The following is a 7,500-nucleotide window of genomic DNA, read 5'->3' as shown; positions in this document are numbered from 1 at the left end:
TTGAAGTTTTAGAGTCTTGGTTTGGTGTAAATGGTCAAACAGTCCAGAATTAAGTTGTCGGATTTTAGCGCGAATCGATTGTACTAAAATTGCTGGACAGATTTTGGAAAGTTCGGAGCGACAATGAAGAATTTGTTTGTCAAGTGCGATTCGTTTTTGGCACATAGCTCTAATTGTGATCCTCATAATATTACGTGAAAAAGAATTTTGCGCACATCGAATTTGGTGAAGGTACTGATTTGAGAGAGAGAATGTAGCCGCATGAAAGTTCGAGCGAAGACCTGTAGAAATGACTTTAGAATTGAGGCAACGGCCGATGAAGTTGATGTGACTACAAAACCTAGTGATATCATATAAGTGCCACACGGCCAACGTTTGTATAAACGTAACCTTTCTTTGTACTTGTACATGTTAATTGCCGTGACTTTAACATCTTCAGTTTCAACGGTCTGCTCCCGTCTGACCTTGTAGCTCAGTCGGTAGAGCGGCGGAGATCTAACCCGAAGGTCGTGGGTTCAATTCCCACCCTGGTCGGGGTTTTTCTCTGTCCTTGTGTGGGCCCCTTTCCATCAGTAGGGCTAACGCTCACATTGATTCATATGAGATAGAAATCGAGCACTTCACACTACACTCTATTCAGTTAACTGTGTTTAAAATATAAGTGCTACATGGCCAACGTTTGTATAAACGTAACCTTTCCTTGCACAAGAATCTTAGCCGATGATCAGTGGTTGATCGGAGGAATCTTGGGCGTACTTTTTTGTAAACTGGCAAATTTCATCGAGAAGCTTTGCATGAATGTGGCAATTCTCCACCTTTCAATGATCGCCATAGATCGCTTGTTGGTTGTGTTTTACCCTCACAAGAAAATTATCACTAAGAAGAGAGCGCTTTGGATGATAATCACCGCTTGGCTAGCATCAGCAGTCTTCTGTGCGCCACTCTTATACTACGCAAACACTCTGGAGAAAAATGGACAAACAAAATGCAAAACAAGAAATTTCTTCCCAAACTGGCGGTTTGGTATGTAGTTTTCTTGTCCCTTCTGATGTTAACTCTTGTCTTCGTAATCTCATTATACGTTGCAATAACAATCCATATTCGCACAAGTTAAAAAACCTGGAAAACGCGTTTCAGACAAGAGCCATAAGAGCGCCCGTCAGTTACGCAGCCGAATACTCAAAATGGTGTTATTAATTGTGCTCGCCTTCTATATTTGTTTTCTTCCATATTGGATTGGATGGCTTTTTTGTGTTTATTTCTTCTTCGGTCTCATCTGCAACGACACTTACGTATTTATCTCATTTTTCTCATTTACGCTACCAGCGCCATCAATCCTGTCATTTACTCTTTTTTCAACGAAAATTTTCGGTTGGCCTTTTGCACTATTTTTGGAAGGTTTTGCGGCTGTCATCGCAGCATTCAGGAATCGATGGTAACAGCGTTTGAAGCTTCAAATGATAAAAAAGAAAACCCGAGGCAAAACTCCACACAAATTAGCAGAAATCCTGTTTTCCTTGAGGACAAAACTATCGAGAGCACACGGGTGTAAAATGGCAATAAATGAAACTGTACGATCACCATGCTAAGCCAGAGGTATTCAAGACAGACTTAATCTGCCGAGGGCATCTGGATTTCGCTAGATAGGAAATTTTCGAGGGCAGACAAAGAGTGTTATGATTTTTAAAAGTGACCCATATGGTTGACCTACCACAAGCGCCCGCGCGCAATATAATCCAGTTCGAGAACATGGAAGCCCGCGATGAAAGTAGTAGGTTGTCTTTCCTTCACGCTTATACCCTTTTCCCGCTAACCTTCAGTATTACGCCACGCTTGCTGAGACTGGGATAAAGAGTAACGATGACGCTGCTCAAACAGAATATTCTCGGAGATTAGGTAAGCCACAAGCAATTGATAAACCGCTTCTCCACCACCGCGTTTATCAGTCATGCTTCTACAAGTTTCTTAAATTGGCCAAGTCGCACAGCAAGTGCATAAACAAGTACTACTTGGTATAATGTCTGACGGTCGAGTGGGAACGAGCTCGTAGCCGGTCCAGCTGGGGCCCGTTTCTCGGAAGTCCCGAAACTTTACGGGCCACTTTCGGGTGTCACAATTTCCTTTGTATCTCAAGAACGGAGAGGATTTAAGTCGTCAAACTTCACAGTTATTTTTCTTGTTGTCTCCTTGAAAACACGTTAAAAGATCGGCTATCAAAATAAGCGGTTAGCAGTTTGAAGTTTCGATTTGATCAGCGCATAACTTGAGAGAAGTCCTTTGAGCTCAGTTTTTCGGTTGACATCCGTTATTTTCTTTGTATTTCTATTTTATAATCTCGTTCTATTTTGCTTCATCAAAGAATATACGGATTCGTCGCTAAAATAGTAAAACAAATCGTAACGCTGTGAACTAATGTCAACAAGTTTTCCTTGTGTAGTTTTATAAGTTTTGCACTGATTTCTGAAGATTTGCATATTTTCCACTAAACTTATTCCTCCTGTTTTAAGAACTTTCGTTTCATTTTCAACAACTAAGACAAAGCATTTTAATACGTAGAAAATTATTCACCTCTTTGTTCGAATTTTTCAAACATCATTGTTTTAATTAACTTGTCTCGCTCATTTCTCTGTGCTTGCCATGAAATATAAATGTTTCGTTTGTTTTTTTATTTTTATTGCACCAAAAGATATTTGAAGTTCTGTTTTATCGTTAATCTATCATCTTTTCGAACGGAGCGCTTTTTTCAGTTATAATTAAAGGGGCTATGTCACGTTATTTTCGGTAATTTTGTTTAATTTTTTTAATTATGAGCTCTAAACGTCAAACTGGCAGAGCAAGAGTCTTTCATTTCCAAAATCACGGCCACATAACAACTGAGAATGATTTTCCAGCTGTGTAAATGACATTTTGATATAGACATATAAATTTGAAAAAAGGTGGGCCGAGCTTTAAATTTCAAATTTACCAAAATTCAATCCATTTCAATCCTCTCCAGTTTTGTCCATCCATGTCCCTTCTTGGCTTCCCTGTGTTTTGTAAGAGTTCTTCTATAGTTTTGAACAGTTATTTTGATACTTAAGTTAATTCTATGACCATTTGATCAATGCTGAAATTGCGTAAAATTGCGTGATCTAGCCCCGTTAAGTTAATTTCAACCGTAACAGTGCGACGTAGAGTGCGTAGAAAGGCTTTTTGCAAACCAGTTTGCCATGTTTATTTTCCAAAAAAAAAAAGAAAAAATAAATAAGTTATTCACCGGCTTAGGTCGGTCCGTATAGAGAAAAACTGTGCCCTCGGCCTTGAGTACGTCCCTCGGCTTGCGGCCTCGGGCTGTACTCAAGACCTTGGGCACATTGTTTTCCCATACGGACTTCCCGCCCGGTGAATAACATATATTTATTAAATTCTCAACCTCGGATAATGCCTTTCTCGTGCTCTGATTGGTTCACTCAAACTAGGTTATCAGCTCATATACCTTAGTTTGACCATATATGGTAAATGATTGCGCTTAGCGTTGCTAAACTAAACGTTTTTTCGCCAGAAAGCGAAATTTCTTTCGGTATGAAACAAACAAAAAAAAACGTTATTGTGGAAAGTTTGGATCAATTCCGAAGCTTAGAAGCACGCGAAAAGGTGAGAAATGTTTTTGTGATGAGCCTGCGTCTGTCTGACCACCAGGTATTACTCAACATCTCGTCTTAGGACCTTTAATAGGGACTTTACAATCTACGACGGCGACGTCAACGAAAACGTCTCCTCAAAATATAACTTTGCACTATCGCAAATTTCTTGCGGTTAGGCCATCTCCTTCGCGTCGTACAACCTGGGCGAAGTATCCTAAAAATAAATTGGTTCGAGCGGTTTCAGAGTAAAAATAGAGAATTATAGATTCACATTTGTGCGCTCGCGTTATTGTCAAAACCTAAACTTTGGTGATTTCACGTCGTTGTTGTGCAGAGCACCAAACGAATTTGAGCTACAATGCGTTCCGCACGTGCAACACGATTATTTCTCCTCGTTTAACCAATGATAATGTTGTTTCGTGGCGTTCTCGTTGACGACCGCGTCGTAAATCGTAAAGTCCCAAATAAAACAATTATTCCATTCGCGCTTGTTGGATATGAGACTGTATATAGCCAACTCGGCGCTAGGCCCCTCGTTGGCTATTTACCGTCTCATATCCAACGTACGCTCATGGAATAATTGTTAAATATTGTAACAAGTGATAGCTAATTCTAAGTTAAGTTAACCTAACTTAACTTAAATTATGAGTAATTTTATTGGGAGTGTCCCCGATTTGTCGGCCTCCGGGCCAACTAGAAGTGTTGGAAACTTAAATAAAGTTTATTGATTGACCGCTTGATTTTACCTGAGGCGGGAAACAGCAAGTTGCTGCTTGTCATCAGTAAAATCATTAAAATAAACCACGAGTGGCCTCTGCCATTTTGTTGAAATGCTTAGACGCGGGAAATCTGGAACGAGTGCTTTAATTGGCCAGACACGGCTTCCTTGTGCTTATGCTGCGTTTCGTTTTCACACGATGCATGCGAAACCAAGCAAAAGCGAGAGTAAAAGTAAAAGGAATTGTGCTTTTCCTTACGCCAACCCCGTTTTCACGGTGAAATAAGTGAAAGCTAGGCTTAACTTGTCTCACACTTCTGAGAATTTTGTTCGTTATCTATCGAGAAAAAGCAAGAAAGGAGCTAATTCCAGGAAATTTCTTTGATTTTTGACGCTAAATCTCTCTAATAGTGAACGTTTTGGAGCTGGCGGAGTTAAGATATTGCATACACTGTCCCGTGTCAGTTTGGGGTACTTTCAAGGTGATTTTCCAATCTCGGCCCCAGAGCTCTTCTCTTGAATGAAGGAGAGAAGAGCTCTGGGTAATTCTGAGACAGAGGGTATTCTCTTTGGTTTTCATGAAGAACAATCAAAAGCGTCTCTAATTAGTGCATTCATGTTAGCACGAGGAGTGAGCAGTCGCCGTAAGGTTTGTAAAGTTCAATTAACCGATTTTTGGCTAAAAGAACCTACGGCGCATGTTGTCCTGCATAGAGTTTCCCAGAGCCTTGGGTCGATCCGAGGTTCTGGTGACGAGAATGGATGATTCCCTAGTATTTTGCTGCGCATCCTGTTCTGCGCATAAGACAGCGTAGGCCACATTCGTATTCAGGCATGGCTACAAGGCTTTATGGCCTAAACAAAACAATGTTTAAATTTAACCGTAAAGACTCGTAGCCATGTGTGAATATTGATGTATCGAACGTGGCCAAAAATATTTCAAAATGGCGACCTTTCATGCGGGAAAGCTCGCTAGAAAGAAGAATTGCCGTTTACAGAGCATAGCAGTAAATAGCAGAATGGTAAACTTTCTAGACTCTCGCAAACAAAAAGTCGAGTGATAGCCTTGCTGATGTTTAAATGTCATTTCAGTCCGAGAGTGAAAGTGAAACCGCGCTATCGGGGAGAGGGGTCGAGGGGTCGAGGGGTCGAGCTCGGTTTGCTTTCTAATTTCTCCTAAACGAGGTTGGTGACCTATTTTTATTTTGGCATAATTTTATTCTCTTACTCCTCCTCTTTGTGCTGTAAAACTTAAAAAAATTACGATAGAAAAAAAAGTTACAGGGAAAAAAGTATTCGTAGCCATCACTCATGGACACAAACTTGTCTACTCGAGATCACGCACCCAAGGAATATTTGTAGTCAGCGCCTTTTCATGACGTGTACCTGCGCCATAAAACAAACATTAAAGTGGTACTACGACCAAAAAAAAAAAAAAAGTTTTTCCTTTGGATTTTGAAAACTATGTTAACTAAACACTAACTCACCCAAGTTTTAAGTTCTGATTTTAAAGAGACACCTGTTTATTTTAGCTGGAATTTTCTTATTTATCGGTCCGCCATTACTAACTTCAAAATCTTGAGAGAGCTGGGTCGAGGAGAAAATGACGTCAAACACTCACTAGTTTAAGAATGCAATGCGTGTGTACGCGGCCTAATTAATATGCAGCACGGGAGTTTCGGGCATTCAGACTTTTCAACCCGTGTTTTGCATATATAATAAATTGCATTTACACGCTGAAATTTTAAGCTAGTAAGTAAATGACGTCATTTTCTTTAGATCCAACCCTCTGATGTCCAATCGCCCAGTTTTGAACGTGAGTAATGGCGGACCAGGAAATCCAAAACTTACACTCAAAATAAACAGCCTCTGGATAAAACTCAAAGCTCAAAATTTTGCCAGTTAGTTGTTAACCGAACACGCTTTCAAAATCTGAAGAAAAAAAGGAAATGATTTTTTGATCATAGTACCACTTTAAATTACTCCTTTTAAACAATACAATACACCTGTTTGTTATTAAAAGAATTATATCAAAGCTGTGCTTCCTGTTCCTGCAAAACGTTGCGTGAACCGATGGAACAAACTTGTCCCTGATAGATGAGGTCGCAATGATAAAATGAGTCACTTGAGCAAGTTATATCTCCCAAACGAGATTGGTGCCGAAATGCACATTTCGAGTCACTTTAATGTACGGAACAATGGAGAAAAGTTCAAAGAAAATGTTACAACAACTTCTGTTACTAAGGAATCACCTTAAGTTATTTATTGTTTTTTTTTAGAGCTAGCCTAAAAGAGGAAGTTTGTTTCTTAACTTGCATACACGTCAATTATTTTATGAGGATAAATTCGGTATAGCGAATAGTGCAAATGAACAGGGTGTCATCTGACGAGACCATTTCAGACGAAAATTGTCGTGAACGTCATTGAAGCTAACAACAACAGAACAGTCGACGCGTTGTTGACCAGAAAGCTCCGGCACTGACCTACAAAACAAAGAGAGATTTGGTCAATTAGAGAATTGTTGGCTTCCCTCTGAAACCTTTTATAAGAACGCTGCTAAACAGTGTATTATGAAGGGGGCGCGGCTTTCGTAGAATTTTTGTGAAGGATTTTTTGCGTGTCTCGGAACGAAGTAACTGGAAGGAGGCTAGGACGACCCACTTCCGACGTACCTCCAACAAGAGCGGTTTTCAATTGATGATACACCAGCAGACGGAGCATTGAAAAAAGCCAGTGAACTCGTGAAGCAAAAATATGCAAATGTGTATAAGTGAGTAATGATAAAAGGGAGTTCAAGAAAAATGAGGACGACAACAAAGACAACGCCGCAGAACAAGAAAATTATTGGTTATTTCATGTGACAGGACTTGGACAACAAAATTTTGGCAGTCTGAGGAATGTTTTAAGTCCAATCGTTTTCTTATCGGACAAGCATCGAGTCCCGTGGTTTATAAGATACTCGTTCAATGAAAAGAGAAGTCGGGAGATAGCTACAGAGCTCGTGGTTTTGCATAGTAAATTTGCGTTTTCGAGGTGTCCTTGTTGCAGTCGCCGTCGTCGTTGCGCTAACTCCCTTCTATCACTGATCACCATCGCTGCCGCTACTGCTATAACAGTTATTTTGCCTTTGTCGAGCAACTTTTTGGCATTTATCACAAC

At 40.1% G+C, this 7,500-nt stretch overlaps 1 protein-coding gene and 1 pseudogene across 1 annotated transcript in view; one reads left to right on the top strand and one right to left on the bottom strand.

Annotated features, from left to right (window-relative positions):
- The window catches only part of LOC138036199 (dorsal-ventral patterning tolloid-like protein 1), a 61,369-nt gene that overhangs the window by 15,158 nt on the left and 38,711 nt on the right, over window positions 1–7,500 (bottom strand). The window lies entirely within an intron of this gene.
- LOC138036196 (galanin receptor 2a-like) lies at window positions 669–1,552 on the top strand (annotated as a pseudogene).

Source organism: Montipora capricornis, unplaced genomic scaffold (genome assembly GCF_036669925.1).
Source record: "Montipora capricornis isolate CH-2021 unplaced genomic scaffold, ASM3666992v2 scaffold_467, whole genome shotgun sequence".
Classification (NCBI taxonomy): Eukaryota; Metazoa; Cnidaria; class Anthozoa; order Scleractinia; family Acroporidae; genus Montipora; species Montipora capricornis.
The sequence above is the reverse complement of the archived record's forward strand: the minus strand, read 5'-3'. Positions and strand labels throughout refer to the sequence as shown.